We start from the raw sequence: 22484 nt of genomic DNA, 5'->3' as shown, positions 1-22484 counted from the left end.
TAACTTCCAAAACTGTACAGATTTAATTATTATAATATAAATCTAGTCCAAACACCTGTTAAGAATTATGTCACAATAACTGTACACAGATCCCCCAAAAACACAACTAAATAACAAAACCACTGAATGCTGATAAGAATGTATTACAGTATCATTTCAAATCAACAGTAACTTCCAAAACACTACCAACTTAATAATTATAATATAAATATCTTCATTTACACACCTATTACGAAGTCACAAGAAATAAACAGTTGACTGCAAATTAATTAACATTTTAAAACACAGTCCACAACACACTAAATCACAAAACAACTGAATGTTGATTATAGAGCTCAAGCAATTAAAGAATGACTTTAAATGATAACTTTCATGAACACCACCAACATAATTATTATACAATAAATCTAGTCACACACCTGTTATGAAGTCACAAGAAATGTACACACCTGACTGAAAATTAACATTTTAAAACTAAATCCACAACACAGAGAATCCACAACAGACTAAATCACAAAACTATTGAATGCTGATCGGAGGTGAAACAATTACAATTTAAATGATAAATTCCACGAACACCATCAACTTAATTAAGATAAATCTTGACACACCATGTTATGAAGTCACAATAAATGTACACAGCTGACTGAAAATTAACATTTTAAAACTAAATCCACAACATACAGAATCCACAACAAACTAAATCACAAAACCACAGAATGCTGATCAGAGGTGAAGCAATTACACTCTGTACCACGTAAGTTGTCAACCTTGTGCCCGATTCTTTTGTTCTTTGTACAATAAAATATGTTTTCAATCAATCACTTCAAACATTGTTAACTGCCACGAACACCACCAACTTAATTATTATAAGATAAATCTAGTCAAACACCGGTTATGAAATCACAAGAAATGTATGGTTGACAGAAAATTAACATTTTAAAACAGAATCCACAAAAAGAAATTTCACAAAAATCACTGAACACATCAAAATCTTGTTAACTTCCATGAACACCACCAACTTAATTATTATAAGATAAATCTAGTCACACATCTGTTATGAAATCACAATAAATGTACACAGTTGACAGAAAATTAACATTTTAAAATAGAATAAAACAAAACCCCACTAAATTACAAAACCACTGAACACTTTAATTATTGTAACATAAATTTCCTATCTATACACATCTGTTATAAAATCACAATAAATGTACACAGTTGACTGAAAATTAACATTTTAATTGAATCCACAAAAAGAAATTTTCCAAAACCACTGAACACTTTAAATGTTGTTAATATCCTAGAACAATAACTGACTTATTATCACAAAACTACAAAATGTTGATTGGAGGTGAAGCAATATTAAACGGTATCATTTAAAAAGAGGGCCTCTAAGTTATACAATAAAATATGTTTTCAATCAATCACTTCAAAAATAGTTAACTGCCAAGAACACCACCAACTTAATTATTATAAGATAAATCTAGTCACACACTTGTTATGAAATCACAATAAATGTACAGTTGACAGAAAATTAACAGTCCACAAAAAGAAATTTCACAAAACCACTGAATATGTCAAAATCTTGTTAACTTCCAAGAATACTAACTGACTATTTATAAGATACATGTAAATCTCCTATCTACACACGCCTGTTATGAAATCACAATAAATGTAAACAGCTGACTGTCAATGAACGTTTTAAAACACAATCCACAAACACCCCAGTAAAACCCAAACCCAAAGAAAGAAAGAAATGTTTTATTTAACGACACACTCAACACATTTTATTTACGGTTATATGGCGTCAGACATACGGTTAAGGACCACACAGATTTTGAGAGGAAACCTGCTGTCGCCACTACATGGGCTACTCTTTCCGATTAGCAGCAAGGGATCTTTTATTTGCGCTTCCCACAGGCAGGATAGCACAAACCATGGCCTTTGTTGAACCAGTTATGGATCATTGGTCAGTGCAAGTGGTTTACACCTACCCACTGAGCCTTGCAGAGCACTCACTCAGGGTTTGGAGTCGGTATCTGGATTAAAAATCCAATGCCTCAACTGGGATCCGAACCCAGTACCTACCAGCCTGTAGACCGATGGCCTACCCACGATGTAACTGAGGCCGGTCAAACCCAAAGAATACTTATCCATGTGGAAGCAACTACAGATCACTTTAAATGAACATTTTAAAACTGAATCTATAACAAACTAAATCACAAAACCATTGAATAACAGTATTACTTTAAATATTAACTTTAAAAAAACCCTGACTTAATTATTATAATATAAAACTTCTGGTCTATAATATATAAACACCAGTTATGAAGTCACAATAAATGTAAACAGTTGACTGTCAATGAACAGTTTAAAACACAACTGACCAAGATCAGGACCAAATTGTTTAACATGCACATTCAGAGCAAGCTATTGTAGCGCACGGCTGTCCTGGGCACAGATACTGGCCTCAACAGGTTCATCCATCCAGGACAGGAAAGGAACACAATCGACAAAACCCCCAGTAAAACACAAAACCAAAGATCACTCATCCGTGAAAAAGCAATTACAGAACACTTTAAATGTTGTTAACTTCCAACAAGACTAACTGACTTATTATAAGATAAATCCCCTATCTACACACACTCACTGTTATGACGTTACAATAAATATATACATGTGACTGTCAATGAATATTTTAAAAACTGAATTCACAACAAACTGAATTCACAACAAACTAAATCACAGAACTATTGAATGCTGATTGGATGTAAAGCAATTACACTGTATCACTTTAAACACTGTGAACTTCCTGGAATACTACATGTATACCGACTGCTGTAAGATAAACCATGTAGCCCACACACCAATAAATGTATACAGTTGATTGTAACGTAACATTTTAAAACCTAATCCACAATGAACTGAATCCACAACAGACTAAATCACAAAACTTTTGAATACTGATTGGAGGTGAAGCAATTACACTGTATCACTTTAAACACTGTTAACGTCCACGAACACTACATATACACTGTCTGTTATAAAATAGATCTTCTATCCCACACACCTGTTACAAAATCACCAAAAAAATGTACACAGTTGACTGTAATTTAACATTTTAAAACAGAATCTACAACAAATATAATCACAAAACTATTGAATGCCGATCAGAAATGAAGCAATTGCATTGTATCACTTTAAAACACTGTGAACTTCCACGAACACTACATGTATACAGACTGCTGTAAGATAAACCTTGTAGCCAACACCAATAAATGTATACAGTTGATTGTAACATAACATTTTAAAACTGAATCCACAACAGACTAAATCACAAAACTATTGAATGCTGATTGGAGGTGAAGCAATTACATTGTATCACTTTAAACACTGTTAACTTCCATGAATACAACTTATACACTGTCTGTTATTAAATAAATCTTCTATTCCACACACCTGTTACAAAATCACACAAAAATGTACACAGTTGACTGTAACTTAACATTTTAAAACTGAATCCACAACAAATATAATCACAAAATTATAAAATGCTGATCAGAAGTTAACCAATTACACTGTATCACTTTTAAACACTGTGTACTTCCACGAACACAACACTGACTGTTATTACAAGATAAATCTCCTAGCCCGGTCCCCATGTATGTAATACGAACTGCCACAGACGGTATTCCATACCCAAGGTGTTTAGCCAGTGATCAAGATATTGAACAGCTACAATAGAAGCCACTGCACGTAGATTATTGCCTTATTGTCAGGCCCATTCAGCAGAATAGAAATAAGAATTACATGATCAGAACAGATATCCATTAGTCAGTACTTTATGTATGATATCTTCTGATGTCAGTGCCGAAGCCGTGATATATTGCAATATGTTACCGGTGGATAAATATAATGTGCTAGTCTAATTAATGTAACAACTTATGATTGGCACTAAACAGTGTTATATGTATATATAGGAGAGTGGGAATTGAAAAAATCTACATTATGAGTTGGATAAACACAAAGAAACAATCTATCGTCCGGGCGACGGGAATAAAGAATCCAAGGGGAATAATTTGTTAATCTCAACGAAGACAATGAAATATGATTTTATATTAGAAAAATGTTAATGTGTTAGAGGCATAAAAAAAATACAGACAACCAGTTTAGTATAACGTGGTACACCACATTAACCGTATATTGAGAGACAGGTTTGTTGTGGATCAAGATGAAAAGAAAAATAAACTATTTAATGTTAATATATATACAATGTATATATATACAATGTGTAAATATATATATATATATATGTGTGTGTGTGTGTATGTGTATGTGTACGTGTATGTGTATGTGTATGTCTATGTGTATGTCTATGTCTATGTATATATATATATGTGTGTGTGTGTGTATGTGTGTGTGTGTGTATGTGTATGTGTATGTCTATGACTATATATATATATATATATATATATATAATATTTATATATATATATCGTAACTCTGTAAAATGGACAAAACATGTTTAAATTTTGCATTAAAACTTACACAGTGAAATCTTGAATTTAAAAACAGTACACAACATTAACCTTATATTGAGAGACAAGTTTGTAGTGGATCGAGAAAAAAGAAGAAGAAACTGTTTAATGTTGATATGTACAACATTGTAAATGGTTGTGTAGATAACAACAAGGCACCAAAACACAAACAAAACATATTGAAATTCTGCATTAAAACTTACACAGTGAAATCTTGAATTTAAAGAAAAATTTCTCGAGTAGATGTTGAAACTGAAATGTGTTTACTTTTCATATTATCATTTGCAATGTGAAATCCTAAATCAAAAATATTCTGGAGAAGAAGTCAAAATTAAAATATGTTTAATTTTCATAGCAACAATTTAACTGAAATCCTGAATGAAAAAACAGTACAGAATAGGAGCCAAAACTGAAAGATGTTTAATTTTCGCATTAGCTTTTACACAGTGAAAACATGATTTAAAAAATATCAAAACTGAAAAATGTTTAATTTTCACATTAGCTTTTTATACAGTGAAAACATGATTTAAAAAATATCAAAACTGAAACATGTTTAATTTTCACATTAGCTTTTTACACAGTGAAAACATGATTTAAAAAATATCAAAACTGAAAAATGTTTAATTTTCACATTAGCTTTTACATAGTGAAAACGTGATTTAAAAAATATCAAAACCTAAAACATGTTTAATTTTCACATTAGCTTTTACATAGTGAAAACATGATTTAAAAAATATCAAAACTGAAACATGTTTAATTTTCACATTAGCTTTTACATAGTGAAAACGTGATTTAAAAAATATTAAAACCTAAAAAATCGCTCAAAAGAGATTCAGTGTAAACCCCTTTGCTGAACTGTTTATACTGGTATTTTTAATTACCTGGACTGCAAATTAGTTTCCTCGAAACAACTAATAACCAAAATATTTTGTTTACATATTCTTCATTCATAAAATTCACTTAATGTTTTGCATTTGCTATAGTTTGACACCCAATAGCCGATGTATTTTTCATGCTGGGATGTCATTAAACATTAATTCATTAATTCATTCATTCATTCATTCATTCATTCATTCATTCATTAATTCCAAAATAATAAATAAACAGCCCCTAGCTCTTGTGCTAAAGTGTCTGGAAACCCATGTACAGATTACCACTAAATACAGTCCATCATATTGTGTATTAAAATTAAAGCCACTGATTAAATAACGTTTGACAGAATTTTTTTAATTTGGATGGCCTGATATTGTGTTATAATAGCCATTAATTAAATAATGTGTGAAAGTGTTCTTTATTCTTAACTGTTCATCGCATGATATTGTTATAAAATTATAGCCATTGATTAAATAATGTATGATGGAAATGTTCAACCTTAATTGTTCATGCCATTATATATTGTGTTATAACAGCTACCCACTAATTAAATAAAGTGTGGAGATGTTCTTTATCCTTAACTGTTCATGGCCTGATATCATATTATAACAGCCACTAATTAAATAAAGTGTGGATATGCTCTTTATCCTTAACTGTTCATGGCCTGATATCATATTATAACAGCCACTAATTAAATAAAGTGTGGAGATGCTCTTTATCCTTAACTGTTCATGGCCTGATATCATATTATAACAGCCACTAATTAAATAAAGTGTGGAGATGCTCTTTATCCTTAACTGTTCATGGCCTGATATCATATTATAACAGCCACTAATTAAATAAAGTGTGGAGATGCTCTTTATCCTTAACTGTTCATGGCCTGATATCATATTATAACAGCCACTAATTAAATAAAGTGTGGAGATGCTCTTTATCCTTAACTGTTCATGGCCTGATATCATATTATAACAGCCACTAATTAAATAAAGTGTTGATATGTTCTTTTTGCTTAAAACTGTTCATGGCCTGATATCATATTATAACAGCCACTAATTAAATAAAGTGTGGAGATGCTCTTTATCCTTAACTGTTCATGGCCTGATATCATATTATAACAGCCACTAATTAAATAAAGTGTGGAGATGCTCTTTATCCTTAACTGTTCATGGCCTGATATCATATTATAACAGCCACTAATTAAATAAAGTGTGGAGATGCTCTTTATCCTTAACTGTTCATGGCCTGATATCATATTATAACAGCCACTAATTAAATAAAGTGTTGATATGTTCTTTTTGCTTAAAACTGTTCATGGCCTGATATCATATTATAACAGCCACTAATTAAATAAAGTGTGGATATGTTCTTTTTGCTTAAAACTGTTCATGGCATATTGTGCTATAATTTGCCACTAATTAAATAATGTGTGAGGATGTTCTCTATGCTTAACCCCTTGTGATATGTATCTTATTTTATTACAACAGCCACTAATTAAATAATGCTAGAGATGTTCTCTGTTTATAGAATGATATTTTGTTATAAAATTAAAGCCACATATTAAATAATGTGTGATGGAATTTTTCAAACTTATTTGTTCATGGCATGATATTGTGTTATAATAACCACTAATTAAATAATGTGTAGAGATGTACTGTATTCTTAACTGTTCATGGCCTGATATTGTGTCATAATATCCACTAATTAAATAATGCGTAGAGATGTTCTTTATCCTTAATTGTTCATGGCCTGATACTGTGTTATAACAGCTAGCCACTATAATTAAATAAAGTGCAGGTATATTTTATATGCTTAACTGTTTATGACACGATATTGTGTTGCTATTTTTTTTGGTGTGGTGGTGATAGCTAGGGGAGGTGTTTTTGTCTGTTGTTGTTGAGTTTGGGTTTGTTTTTGGGGGGGGGGGGGTTTTGGGGGGTTGTTTATTTTAACTACTAGTGAGTGTATCTTAAATACAATAATATGATGGCCAATTGAATTTAAATTTAAAGACCAGTAATTAAATAATGAAGTCCTTTAGCCACATATTAAATAATGTGTGATTGAATTTTTCAAACTCAACTGTTCATGGCATATTGTGTTATAACAGCCGCCAATAAAATAATGTACAGAGATCTTCTGTATCCTTAATTGTTTGTGATATGTATCATTCCGAGTTCACTGATGTGGTCAGCAGGTTCTGATCAGGAACTCTGTTACAAAACATGTTTATTTGTAATCAATGCAATCAACACCAACTCGTCTCTAGACATGCACAAAAAAACAACTCCATTGTGCAGTTGGGGCAAACCATATTTCATTTCATTTCAACATATTTTCGTGCTTATATCCAACTAAGGTTCAAGCACGCTGTCGTGGGCACACACTTCAGCTATCTGGGCTGTCTGTCCAGGACAGTGGGTTAGTTGTTAATTGTTAGTGGTTAGTGAGAGAAAAGAGGGTGTAGTGGCCTTACACCTACCCACTGAGTCGTTAAATTTTGCTCTGGGTGGCAGCCGATACCGGGCTGCGAACCTTGTACCTTATGTCCGATGGCTTTATCACAACGCCACCGAGGCCTGTAGGCAGATCATAAAGTCTTGCTTGATTCACGTTGTTTTAGAAGTGACCACCACCCCTCCCACCCTCCCCCATCATTAGGCCCACTGGGCAATTCCAGCTAGTGCTCCTGATGTATCAAAGGCTGTGGTATGTACTGTCATGTCTGTGTGATGCTACATATAAAAGATCCCTTGCTGCTAATAGGAGGATGGAGGAGCCGGCCGAGGCCAACACCTGTGCCCAGGACAGGCGTGCGCTACAACAGCTTGCTCGATCTGTATGTGCACATTAATTGAATCGGTAAGAGCAGAGTGGTGACAGCAGGTTTCCTCTCTGATTATTTGTGTAGTCCGTAACCATAAGTCCGATGACATATGTAACCGTAATTATAGAATGTGTTGAGTGCATCATTAAACAAAAGATTCCTTCCTTAATTTCCTCTCATGGTGCAGTCAGTCAAAACTGACAACATATTATGTCAAAATCTAAACTCAAATGATACACAAAAACAATTTTAAATTTCAAAACTGTGCAACAGAAAAAGAAGTTTGTTTTGTTTAAGGACACCACTGGAGCCCACATTGATTAATTAATCATCGGCTATTGGATATCAAACATTTGGTAATTCTGATTCATAGTCATCAGAGGAAACCCACTACATTTTTCCTAATGCAGAAAGGGATCTTTTATATGCACTTTCCCACAGACAGGATAGCACATACCACAGCCTTTGATATAGCAGCCATGGTGCTCTGGTTGGAACTGTGTAACAGAAGCCATATCATATTATGGTAATTATGAATCTGCCATTAGCATATTCAATACCACATCTCTGCACAAGACTAATTTTAAAAGAAGTTACCATAGTCATGCCTGAATGTATCTACATCAGTGCTCCACGACTGGCATATCAAAGTGTGGTAACTGCTTTCCTTTCTGTGGGAAAATGCATATAACAGATTCCTTTTGGCTAATGAAAAAGGTGTGCACATTGTTCTTTCAATTCATACTTGTATAAACCAGAAAATACTTGGGGTCATTTCTCATAATTGAAGCTTTTCACATAATTTAACAAAACACATGTTTGAATATTTTTGGTTATTAAGAAAGAAAGAAATGTTTTATTTAACGACACACTCAACACATTTTATATATGGTTATATGGCGTCAGACATATGGTTAAGGACTACACAGATATTGAGAGAGGAAACCTGCTGTCACCACTTCATGGACTACTCTTTTCGATTAGAAGCAAGGGATCTTTTATATGCACCATCCCACAGACAGAATAGTACATACTACAACCTTTGTTACACCAATTGTGGCTAATGAAAAAATGTATGGGTAAATTTTTGGTATGCTTCTATCACAAAACTGCTTAAGCATGCCTGTCATGGGAATAACATCATAACAAAGAAAGTTCTGCTCACAACCGGGCACAAATGAAATGGCTTTCCTCTAAAGGTCAATTCATACTTTGATTGCTCATCTCATGTGAAACAAAATTTAATTTTTTATTAGGTCAATGCATTGCAAATGAAAGAAAGAAAGAAATGTTTTATTTAAAGACGCACTCAGACCTGTCAACCTTTAGTCAAGAGAAAGCAGGAGGTGTGTGTTGAAAAAGCAGGAGATTTTGTCAAAAAGCAGGAGATTTTTTAAATTCACACAATTTAACCCAAAATCGCAAGATTTAAAAAAAAACATTATTACAATAAGTTATATGAATACTTTATAATGTCATATATACTCCTTAACCTTAGATCTTGGCATTAAAAAAATATATATATATTAATTTGGGGTTTTTGGGGTTTTTTTTTAAGTTTTAATATTATTATGATTTAAAACATATTTAAAAAAAACCCATATATTTTATCCAAAAATGTTAAGAACATGAACAAGAAATAAAAAATTTAATTAGTACATTTACGGTATTACACTTACAGCCTTACAGGTTGGGTTACATTATCATTTGTGGTTAGTGTACCCAAGTACCAAAGACAAATTTATATAAATCTTATAAATTAATATTCAGTTTTTACTATAATGAGGAACAGTGGCGTGGTACTTATTTAAAATCATTATAATGATGCAATAAACATTGTATTTTCATTAATCATAAGTAAAACCTCATTACGGACATCGTGTGAAATATACCGGAATTATACCCATTTCCGTGAGTAACTTTATGTCAAAGTCAAACACAACATTTTTTAATTGTACAAAAATAATTTCTTGAAGTTGTACCCTTATAACCAACATTTTACCGCACAAACATACAAAATTAACTGACACAAGTATGTTTATACAGCTAATTGGTCTTTTCGTTGTCTTGCTGTGACATGTGATTTTAACATGCATCGTGTGTATCGCTGTCAACTCGGGAGTCTGGCAGTTCAGATTCGTTATAGTTGCATTATGTAATCCAGTGGGAAGACATTTTACAATTCAGAGGTGTTATTAGAACTAAATTGGATAGTTTTGTTTTTATATATGGCAACACTGAATGTCAATACACAGCCTGTTAAATTAGCGGCAACACGCTTCGTAGCCATTACGATGACAATAAACATTATAATAACACGTCATTTTATAAACTCCATGTGCTTTTTTAACAATATAAATAGACTATCCCACAATTCTCACTTCGGCAAAGGTTAAACAGTCGGAACAATTCGGCCTGTTACATTCTCGGAAACCGAAAGTAGTCGACATTTTCCGACTGAGAAAAAACAGGCAGAGTTACTTCCCTTCTGTTATTTTGACAAAAGAGGATCGATTTTTTTTTATGCTTACAAAAATGTCATTTAACAGGAGAAACTGTCTCCCGCACAGGGGTAAGGAGATTTGATTAAATACCGGGAGACTCCCGCGGAATCCGGAAGGGTTGACAGGTCTGGACGCACTCAACACATTTTATTTAGGGTTATATGGCATTTCAGACATATGGTTAAGGACCACATAGATTTTGAGAGGAAACCTGCTGTCGCCACTACATGGGCTACTCTTTCCGATTAGCAGCAAGGGATCTTTTATTTGCGCTTCCCACAGGCAGGATAGTACAAACCATGGCCTTTGTTGAACCAGTTATGAATCGCTGGTCGGTGCAAGTGGTTTACACTTACCCATTGAGCCTTGCGGAGCACTCACTCAGGGTTTGGAGTCGGTATCTGGATTAAAAATCCCATGCCTCGACTGGGATCCGAACCCAGTACCTACCAGCCTGTAGACCGATGGCCTAACCACAATGCCACAGAGGCCAGTACATTGCAAATGAAAAATCATTGAACAAACGCACACCAAAATTTAATATGAACTGCATTAAAACTACACTGAGTTCACTGAAAAATGAGGATTAGGTTTGATCAGAAGCAGGACCCATATTCACAAAAAGGTGTAAATTTACGTCTACGACTAGCACTTACATCTGCCGTAGATTAACGTTTACGTGCAAGAAGCACCTTATTCTCAAAGACGGTCGTAAATGTAAACGTAACTTAGTTGGACGTAAATCAACGATTTAACACTCTCACTGGAGTAATTAATAAAAACACATTAGAAACGATGGCTACCGGGTAAATAACAAATGCGCAAAACGCAATTTTGTTTGTCGTCTGCTAACAGTAACATCGCGAACAGTGGGGCCATGGCATTTTAGTATTGGTGGAGATCCGCGTTTTGGTACGAACTTGAGAAAGATAAAAGGAAAAGATAACTCAGGAGAAATTGGCCGAGTCAAAAACATCCGTTCGATCACCAACAAAAATATGTTTAATCCGTGGGCATTCGCCATCGCAAACTGCTTCATTTATTGGAAATGCTGCTAGTTTCCGTAAATAATAGTAAATAACAGCGATCGTGCTTGATTTATTATATGTACACAACTTAGGTGCAGCATTAGTTGCAACCTTAAGCACTCTTATATTTACGTCCAACTTTACACATAACTTATGTTTTCGTTGTTTCGTGAATAGCTCTTCAGTCGTAGATTTATGTTTACGTGTAAAACTAGGCTTACGATGTTTTGTGAATATGGGTCCAGAACTGGGCAAGTCAACTCCTCGCCGACAAGAGTCGGCGGTGAAGTACGAATCTAGCTTTAGACTGTGTGTCAGAATGACCAAATGTCTGACATCCAATAGACTGTGTGTCAGAATGACCAAATGTTTGACATCCAATAGACTGTGTGTCAGAATGACCAAATGTTTGACATCCAATAGACTGTGTGTCAGAATGACCAAATGTTTGATATCCATTAGCCAATAATTAATCAACCAATGTACTCTAGTGTTGTCATTAAACAAAACAAATTTTTAACACTGCATTAGCATACAGTGGTGTAGCCAGGATTTTATACTCGGGGAGGGGGCAACCCACTATTGGGGGGAGCCGACCCACACTATGTATGTATGTATCTATGTATGATTTTATAAAATTTAATATGGTAAAAAAGTTTTCAAGAATTCATGCCCCCTCCCTACCCCTTTCCCACCCTTTGCTACGCCACCGTTAGCGTAAACCATTTGTAAAATCTCTAACATCTGACACTTTGGTGTTCCATAGTCTGTGCACTTCAAGATCCCCATTAGTGTAAGCCGTTGTGTCTGTGATCTTATCAACAAGTTCAAGTAGCTGACAACAAATGACTGGACCCAAAGACAAACACGATTAATCCCGGGATTATCAGACAATGCGACTATTGATGTGGATACTGTTGAGGAGTAATCCCGCCCTCTCAGCGTGATCGCTGGACGCTGTACAAGATAAACAGCTATCAAAACATCACGACACACATCACTGGAAACCAGTCGACCAGAATGGTCAGGCCATTGGAATGGAATGGAAAATTGTTTAACGTGCACATTCAGAGCAAGCTGTTGTAGCGCACACCTGTCCTGGGCACAAGTACCGGCCTCAGCCGGTTCTTCTGTCCAGGACAGGAAAGGGTTGGGGTGGGTGAAGGAGAGACCACCTGCACTGGCAGGTGCAAGGGTCAGGCCATTACAAGTTGATCTTATGTGTAGTGAGGCCATTACAAGTTGATCTTATGTATAGTCAGGCCATTATGAGTTTATCTCATGTATGGTCAGGCCATTACAAGTTTATCTCATGTATAGTCAGACCATTACAATTTTATTTTATGAATAGTCAGGCTATTACAAGTTTATTTTATGTATAGTCAGGCAATTACAAGTTTAACTTATGTATAGTGAGGCCATTACAAGTTGATCTTATATATAGTGAGGCCATAACAAGTTTATCTTATGTACATGTATAGTCAGGCCATTACAAGTTTATCTCATGTATGGTCAGGTCATTACAAGTTTATTTTATGTAGTCAGGCCATTACAAGTATATCTCATGTATAGTCAGGCCATTACAAGTTTATTTTATGTATAGTCAGGCAATTACAAGTTTATCTTATGTACATGTATAGTCAGGTCATTACAAGTTTATTTTATGTAGTCAGGCCATTACAAGTTTATCTCATGTATAGTCAGGCCATTACAAGTTTATTTTATGTATAGTCAGGCCATTACGTGTTTATCTTATGTACATGTATAGTTAGGCCATTACAAGTTTATCTCATGTATGGTCAGGTCATTACAAGTTTATTTTATGTATAGTCAGGCAATTACAAGTTTATCTCATGTATGGTCAGGTCATTACAAGTTTTTATCTTAGTGCACATTACAAGTCATGTATGGTCAGGTCATTACAAGTTTATTTTATGTATAGTCAGGCCATTACAAGTTTATCTTATGTACATGTATAGTCAGGTCATTACAAGTTTATTTTATGTATAGTCAGGCCATTACAAGTTAATCTCATGTATGGTCAGGTCATTACAAGTTTATTTTATGTATAGTCAGGCAATTACAAGTTTATCTTATGTATGGTCAGGTCATTACAAGTTTATTTTATGTATAGTCAGGCAATTACAAGTTTATCCCATGTATAGTCAGGTCATTACAAGTTTATTTTATGCATAGTCAGGCCATTACAAGTTTATCTCATGTATGGTCAGGTCATTACAAGTTTATTTTATGTATAGTCAGGCAATTACAAGTTTATCTTATGTATAGTCAGGCCATTACAAGTTTATCTTATGTATAGTCAGGCCATTACAAGTTTATCTTATGTACATGTATAGTCAGGCCATTACAAGTTAATCTCATGTATGGTCAGGTCATTACAAGTTTATTTTATGTATGGTCAGGTCATTACAAGTTTATTTTATGTATAGTCAGGCAATTACAAGTTTATCCCATGTATAGTCAGGTCATTACAAGTTTATTTTATGCATAGTCAGGCCATTACAAGTTTATCTCATGTATGGTCAGGTCATTACAAGTTTATTTTATGTATAGTCAGGCAATTACAAGTTTATCTTATGTATAGTCAGGCCATTACAAGTTTATCTTATGTATAGTCAGGCCATTACAAGTTTATCTTATGTACATGTATAGTCAGGCCATTACAAGTTAATCTCATGTATGGTCAGGTCATTACAAGTTTATTTTATGTATAGTCAGGCAATTACAAGTTTATCTTATGTATAGTCAGGCCATTACAAGTTTATTTTATGTATAGTCAGGCAATTACAAGTTTATCTTATGTATAGTCAGGCCATTACAAGTTTATTTTATGTATAGTCAGGCAATTACAAGTTTATCTTATGTATAGTCAGGCCATTACAAGTTTATTTTATGCATAGTCAGGCCATTACAAGTTTATCTCATGTATGGTGCTCATAGCACCGGCCTCGGTGGTGTTGTGGTTATAAAGAAAGAAGGAAATGTTTTATTTAACGACACACTCAACATATTTTATTTACGGTTATATGGCATCAGACATGTGGTTAAGGACCGCACAGATATAAGAGAGAGGAAACCGCTGTCGCTACTTCATGGGCTACTCTTTTTGATAAGCAGCAAGGGTTCTTTTATATGCACCATCCCACAGACAGGGTAGTACATACCAGGGCCTTGATATACCAGTTGTGGTGCACTGGCTGGAACGAGAAATAGCCCAATGGGCCCACCTATGGGGATCAATCCCAGATCGACCGCGTATCAAGCGAACACTTTACCTGTGTCGTGGTTATAAGCCATCAGACATACGGCTGGTAGGTACTGGGTTCGCAGCCTGGTACTGGCTTCCACCCAAAGCAAGTTTTAACAACTCAGTGAGTAGGTGTAAGACCACTATACACCATCGTCTCTCTCACTAACCAATAACAGCTAACAACTAACCCAGCTGAGGTGTGTGCCCAGGATAGCATGCTTGAACCAGGGCTTCAAGATTATGGTAGCCGCCCCCCCCCCCCCCCCCCCAGCCTCTAGTATTACTCCCATGGCTAGTTGGGCTAGTAAATAACTATTATTACCATGCCCGATGGCTAGTGAATTGTTTTTGGTCAAATGTTTCAGTTAAGTCTTATTTTGTAAATATGAATATCCTGACCCCACCCCAATCCCCAAATGTTAGTGCTTTTAAGCTCTATCTCCCTCTTTAGGTGACATATCTGATTATTACTATTATTTAGTAAAACTGTATTAACACAAAGTAAAGTAGGGCTAGTGAATTTTGAATTGTGGCTAGTAAATTTTTAAAATCACTGATCCCATGTACCCGATACATGTTTCAAGCTACTTGACACAGTGGTAATAGATGAAATAAAATTGCATACATTTTTTTCCCAGATGAAACTTTTTTTTTTTTTTATAACCAACACTCACATTTATCACCAATCACAGGACTTGTGGTGTTCACTTCTCTATCAAAAGTTCAGTGCAACTCGAACTTTGACCCAAGCCGGAAGTTATTTGGTTTAATACTACCTGCAAAGTGTAGTATTCCTATAATATTCTCTATCTACTTGATGAATGTGGGAATGGATATAGCCAAATTGTAAAGCGCTCTCCTGATGTCCTGTAAGTGAGCTCATTTGGCTACTTCTCGTTCCAGCCAGTGCACCACAACTGGTACATGTGTATCAAAGGCCATGGTATGTGCTATCCTGCAAGTGGGATGCTGCATTTATAAAAGATATGTTGCTGTTAATTGAAAAAGAATAGCCCATTGTGTGGTGGCAACAGATTTTTCTCTCTCATTATCTGTGTGGCCTTACCGGCCTCGGTGGCGGCGTGGTTAGGCCATCAGTGTACAGGCTAGTATGTACTGGATTCAGATCCCAGTCGAGGGATGGGATTTTTAATCCAGATGCCGACTCCAAACTCTTAAGTGAGTGCTCCTCAAGGCTCAAAGGGTAGGTGTAAACCACTTGCACTGACCAGTGATCCATAACTGGTTCAACAAAGGCCATGGTTTGTGCTATCATGCCTGTGGGAAGTGCAAATAAAAGATCCCTTGCTGCCTGTCATAAAAAAGTAGCTTATGTGGCGACAGCGGGTTTCCTCTAAAAAAAACAGTGTCAGAATGACCATATGTTTGACGTCCAATAGCCGATGATAAGATTAAAAATCAATCTGTTCTAGTGGTGTCATTAAATAAAACAAACTTTACGGTTTTTTCATTCACAGCTTTTGAAGTTGAAAATTAGTAGACCTTTCTTGACCAAGAAAAACTTTTATTAAACAAGCATTCTGAAAGAAGAACTGCTAAAGCAATACATGTCCCCTACCGGGTCCCCCCCCCCCCCCCCCCCCAAATTTTCATATCTCCTAATTAAGTTCAAGGGCCATAACCATATGAAAAACGGGTAAATAAAATCGCCAAGAAAGTAAAACTTGGTATGTAACAGCACATGGTAATATTAAGCTTCACATAAAATTTCAGTTCAGTATCTTGAAGCAACAATTAAAAAAAAAGTCTGGAAAACTATTTGTGGTACAGACAGACAGACAGACAGACAGACAGACAGACAGACAGACAGAAGGATGGAGATGAAACCTATAGTCCCCTACAGTTACAAATGTGATATGATAATTTGGCCAACGGTTGTTGATGGTTTAAAAAAAAAAAAATAATAATAATTAATTTGGGGGGGGGGGGGGTCTTTTTTTTATCTACTAGTGAGTGTATCTGCTTTAAAATACAGTAATATGATGGCTATAATTAAATTTAATAAGAACCAGTAATCTTTTTCTGTCTGTCACAGATGACCACTATGATATTTAATGTAACTTTCAACCTGGATACATCCCATTTTCTGTACTTCCTGGGTGTGTTGGTACACTGATTACGAATTTTGCATTTACCATAGTTTGACACCCAACAGCCAATGTATTTTTTGTGCTGGGGGTGTCATTAAACATTCATTCATTCATTACATTGATTATGAGTTTTATCAGCCGATGTTAACATTGTCAGCACTGGAACTGATTTGGTGTAAAGGAACACGAGCTGTGGACTAGAGATAGTTGAGTAGTTACTAGTTCTGCCCAATAACATTTGAGAGAACAATAACGAACAATATATACCTAATACTGGCATTATGTTTAGTCATATGACAATGCGGTGGAAGATATACTCATGTGATATTTTCCACAAACCTCAACGTGACACCCACGGAGAGGTCATGACCTTCTGATCAGCTGATTGACTGTCTCTCTGTTTTTGTTTAATGACACCACTAGATCGCATTGATTTATTAATCATTAGCTATTGGATGTCAAACATTAGGTAATTCTGACATATAGTCTTAGAGGAACATCTACTACATTTTTCCATTAGTAGTAAGAGATATTTTATATGCACCACCCCACAGCCTTTGATATACCAGTCGTGGTGCACTGGCTGAATTAAGAAATAGCTCAATGGGCCACTGATGGGGATCGATCCTAGACAGACTGAACATCAGGTGAGTGCTTTACCACTAGGCTAGCATCTCATGCAAAAAGTGTGCACATTGTTCTTTCAATTCATACTTGTATAAACCAGAAAATACTTGGGGTCATTTCTTATCATTGGTGTTTTTCACATAATTTAATTTTAAAATACATGTTTGAATATTTTGGTTATATAGCTGCCTTGAATATGTTTATAGTATCGTTTGTGTAAACTTCATTGAGAAACGTGTGGTGTAGAAAAGAAAGAAAGGAAGTGTTTTATTTAATGACACACTCAATGCATTTTATTTACAGTTATACGGTTACTGTCCAAACAAAAGATGCTGTTTTTCAATGACACCACTAGAGCACATTGATTTATTAATTATCGGCTACTAGATGTCAAATATTTGATAATTTTTGTGTTTATAATGACACCACTAGAGCACATTGAGTTATTAATTATCGGCTACTAGATGTCAAATATTTGATAATTTTTGTGTTTATAATGACACCACTAGAGCACATTGATTTATTAATTATCGGCTACTAGATGTCAAATATTTGATAATTTTTGTGTTTATAATGACACCACTAGAGCACATTGAGTTATTAATTATCGGCTACTAGATGTCAAATATTTGATAATTTTTGTGTTTATAATGACACCACTAGAGCACATTGATTTATTAATTATCGGCTACTAGATGTCAAATATTTGATAATTTTTGTGTTTATAATGACACCACTAGAGCACATTGAGTTATTAATTATCGGCTACTAGATGTCAAATATTTGATAATTTTTGTGTTTATAATGACACCACTAGAGCACATTGAGTTATTAATTATCGGCTACTAGATGTCAAATATTTGATAATTTTTGTGTTTATAATGACACCACTAGAGCACATTGAGTTATTAATTATCGGCTACTAGATGTCAAATATTTGATAATTTTTGTGTTTATAATGACACCACTAGAGCACATTGAGTTATTAATTATCGGCTACTAGATGTCAAATATTTGATAATTTTTGTGTTTATAATGACACCACTAGAGCACATTGAGTTATTAATTATCGGCTACTAGATGTCAAATATTTGATAATTTTTGTGTTTATAATGACACCACTAGAGCACATTGAGTTATTAATTATCGGCTACTAGATGTCAAATATTTGATAATTTTTGTGTTTATAATGACACCACTAGAGCACATTGAGTTATTAATTATCGGCTACTAGATGTCAAATATTTGATAATTTTTGTGTTTATAATGACACCACTAGAGCACATTGATTTATTAATCATCGGCTACTAGATGTCAAATATTTGATAATTTTTGTGTTCAATGACTCCACTGGAGCACATTGATTTATTAATCATCGGCACTTGGATGTCAAACATTTGTTATTTCTGACATGTGGTCTTTATAGAAAAGCCGGTACATTTTTCCATTAGCAGCAAGTCACTATCCACACAGTAATGATATTAGGTATTCATGAATGGTAAGCATATCCAGCTTAATCTTCTTGCATTCTTAATTTCCTACCATGTTTTCTAGATTCTTAATCTCCAACTTGGACTTCTAGATCTTTAATCTCCAACTGGGTCTTCTAGATTTTTAATCTCCAACTGGGTCTTCTAGATATTTAATCTCCAACTTGGTCTTATAGATCTTTAATCTCCAACTTGATCTTCCAGATTTTTAATCTCAACATCTTTAATCTCCAACTTGGTCTTCTAGATCTTTAATCTCCAACTTGGCCTTCTAGATCTTTAATCTCCAACTGGGTCTTCTAGATCTTTAATCTCCAACTGGGTCTTCTAGATCTTTAATCTCCAACTGGGTCTTCTAGATCTTTAATCTCCAACTGGGTCTTCTAGATCTTTAATCTCCAACTGGGTCTTCTATCTATACTTACTTAATAACCTACCAGCTGTTATAGTTCCTTAATTTGCAACCAGGTTTTCTAGATTCCTATCTCTAATCAGGTGTACTAGATGTTTAATCTACATTAATCTCTAACTGACTCTTCTAGATTTTTAACTGGGTGTTCCATAATCTTCATCCAAGTGTTATTGATGCTTAATCTCAAAGTCCAATGCTGTATTCTAGATCCCTATCTCTAACTGGGTGTTCTGAATGCTTAATCTCCAAATAAATCTTCTAAATCCATAATCTCCAACAGATTCTTCTAGATCTTAATCTCCAACCAAGTGTTCTAGATCCACAATCTCCAAATGACACTTCTAGATTCTTAATCTCCAAACAGGTCATCTAGATTCTTAATCTCCAACCAGGTGTTCTATATGCATAATCTCTCACACTCTTCTAGATTCTTAATCTCCAAATGGGTGTTCTAGATGCATAATCTCTAACAGACTCTTCTAGATTCTTAATCTCCCACCAGTGTTCTAGAACTATAATCTCCAACTGACTCTTCTTGATTATTAATCTCCAACCAGGTAGTCTAGATCCTTAATCTCTCCAAACAGGTGTTCTAGATCCATAATCTCCAGCTGACTCTTCTAGATTCTTAATCTCCAAACAGGTAGTCTAGATCCTTAATCTCCAACTGGGTGTTCTAGATCCATAATCTCTAACTGACTCATCTAGATTCTTAATCTCCAACCAGGTAGTCTAGATTCTTAATCTCCAAATGGGTGTTCTAGATTCATAATCTCCAACTGACTCTTCTAGATTCTTAATTTCCAACTGGGTGTTCTAGATCCATAATCTCCAACTGACTCATCTAGATTCTTAATCTCCAACCAGGTAGTCTAGATCCTTAATCTGCAACTGGGTGTTCTAGATACATAATCTCCATCACTCTTCTAGATTCTTAATCTCCAACCAGGTAGTCTAAATGCTTAATCTCCAACTGGGCATTCTAGAACCATAATCTCCAACAGACTCCTCAAGATTCTTAATCTCCAACCAGGTAGTCTAGATTCTTAATTTCCAACCAGGTAGTCTAGATCTTTAATCCCCAACCAGGTAACTAGATCTTTTATCTCCAACTGGGTGTTCTAGATCCATAATCTCCAACAGCCTCTTCTAGATCCTTAATTTCCCACCGGGTGTTCTAGATCCATAATCTCCAACTGGGTGTTAAATTCTACATCCTTAATCTCGACACGCCTTATCATGCTTCAGCTGTGCCATTCACCCTTTACACTTTAAAACAACAGTCACCCTAGCATGAACACAAAGGAGGTCCATGCCACATGCAAGGCGGTTGCTAGGCACTCACAATGGCCGCCGACAGCCAAACGTGACAGAGACATGGCTTGAAAACAATTCATCTCGCGCTGGCACCGGTGCTCGACAGTCAGAGACGTTATTACCCGTAATCTACATTCTCACCACCGACAACAAAGAACCATTGTACACGTGGCCAGTCTATTTTTTTAACCTTTAAACAAATAAATATTGACCTACAGATTCCAGGGTGGGAGGTGTTATATACTGTAGATATGCTGATTATATTCCTACATGCTGTTATTACACTTCTGATACATGTATTATATATATATTTGTTTTAATTTAAAGTCAGACATTTTGTATGTATCCTTGATGCAAAATGTCATTATACAAAGTATAATTATAAATAATATAATCATATATTTTTTATAATGCTGATTACACCAACATGCTGTTATTACACTTCTGATACATGTATTATATTTATATATAAATTTTAATTTAAAGTCAGACATTTTGTATGTATCCTTGATGCAAAATGTCATTATACAAAGTATAATTATAAATACTAATCATATATTTTTTTAATAATGCAGATTAGGCCTACATGCTGTTATTACACTTCTCATACATGTATTATATATATATTTTTAAATATTTAAAGTCAGACATTTTGTATGTATCCTTGATGCAAAATATTATACAAAAACTATAAGTATAATTATAAACATTAATATTTTTTTTTATTATTATGATTAAGCCTACATGCTGTTAGTAAACGTCTGTTATATGTAGTATGTATATTTTTTAAATATTTAAAGTCAGACATGTTGTATGTATCCTCGATGCAAAATGTTATTATATAAAAACTAATTATAATTACAAACATTAATCATATATTTTTAATAATGCAGATTAGGCCTACATGTTGTTATTACACTTCTGATATATGTATTATATTTATTTTTTTAATTTAAAGTCAGACATTTTGTATGTATCCTCGATGCAAAATGTTATTATACAAAGTATAATTATAAATAATAATCATATATTTTTTATAATGCTGATTAGGCCTACATGCTGTTAGTAAACTTCTGATATTATATATTATGTATTTTTTTAAATATTTAAAGTCAGACATTTTGTATGTATCCTTGATGCAAAATGTTATTATACAAAAATTTAGTATAATTATAAACATTAATCATATATTTTAAATTATGCAGATTAGGCCTACATGTTGTTAGTAAACTTCTAATATAGGTATTATATATATTTTTAAAAATATTTAAAGTCAGACATTTTGTATTTTTAATAATGCTGATTGCGTCTACATGTTGTTAGTATTTATAGTGAGACACTATGTACATGTGTGTATCCTTGATGCAAAATGTTATTATACAAAAACTAAGTATAATTATAGATAATAATCAAATATTTTTATTTATTTATTAATTACAGCAACAAAGTATAATAGTTATAAAAATATTAATATGTTTTAAGTTTA

At 34.2% G+C, this 22484-nt stretch overlaps 1 protein-coding gene across 3 annotated transcripts in view; it reads right to left on the bottom strand.

Annotated features, from left to right (window-relative positions):
• The window catches only part of LOC121373345 (putative protein tag-278), a 115535-nt gene that overhangs the window by 73189 nt on the left and 19862 nt on the right, over window positions 1-22484 (bottom strand). The window contains exon 1 of one of the 3 annotated variants that reach the window (XM_041499924.1): window positions 3581-3707. The exons of the other annotated variants lie outside the window; for them this stretch is intronic. The gene's annotated coding sequence lies outside the window, so the exon portion shown is untranslated. Of the gene's footprint in view, window positions 1-3580; window positions 3708-22484 lie in introns of those variants that run through there. 3 annotated transcript variants of the gene reach the window in all.

The sequence above is a fragment of the Gigantopelta aegis genome, chromosome 5 (assembly GCF_016097555.1).
Source record: "Gigantopelta aegis isolate Gae_Host chromosome 5, Gae_host_genome, whole genome shotgun sequence".
NCBI lineage: Eukaryota > Metazoa > Mollusca > Gastropoda > Neomphalida > Peltospiridae > Gigantopelta > Gigantopelta aegis.
Note: the sequence above shows the minus strand (reverse complement) of the source record. Positions and strands in the feature narration are given on the sequence as shown.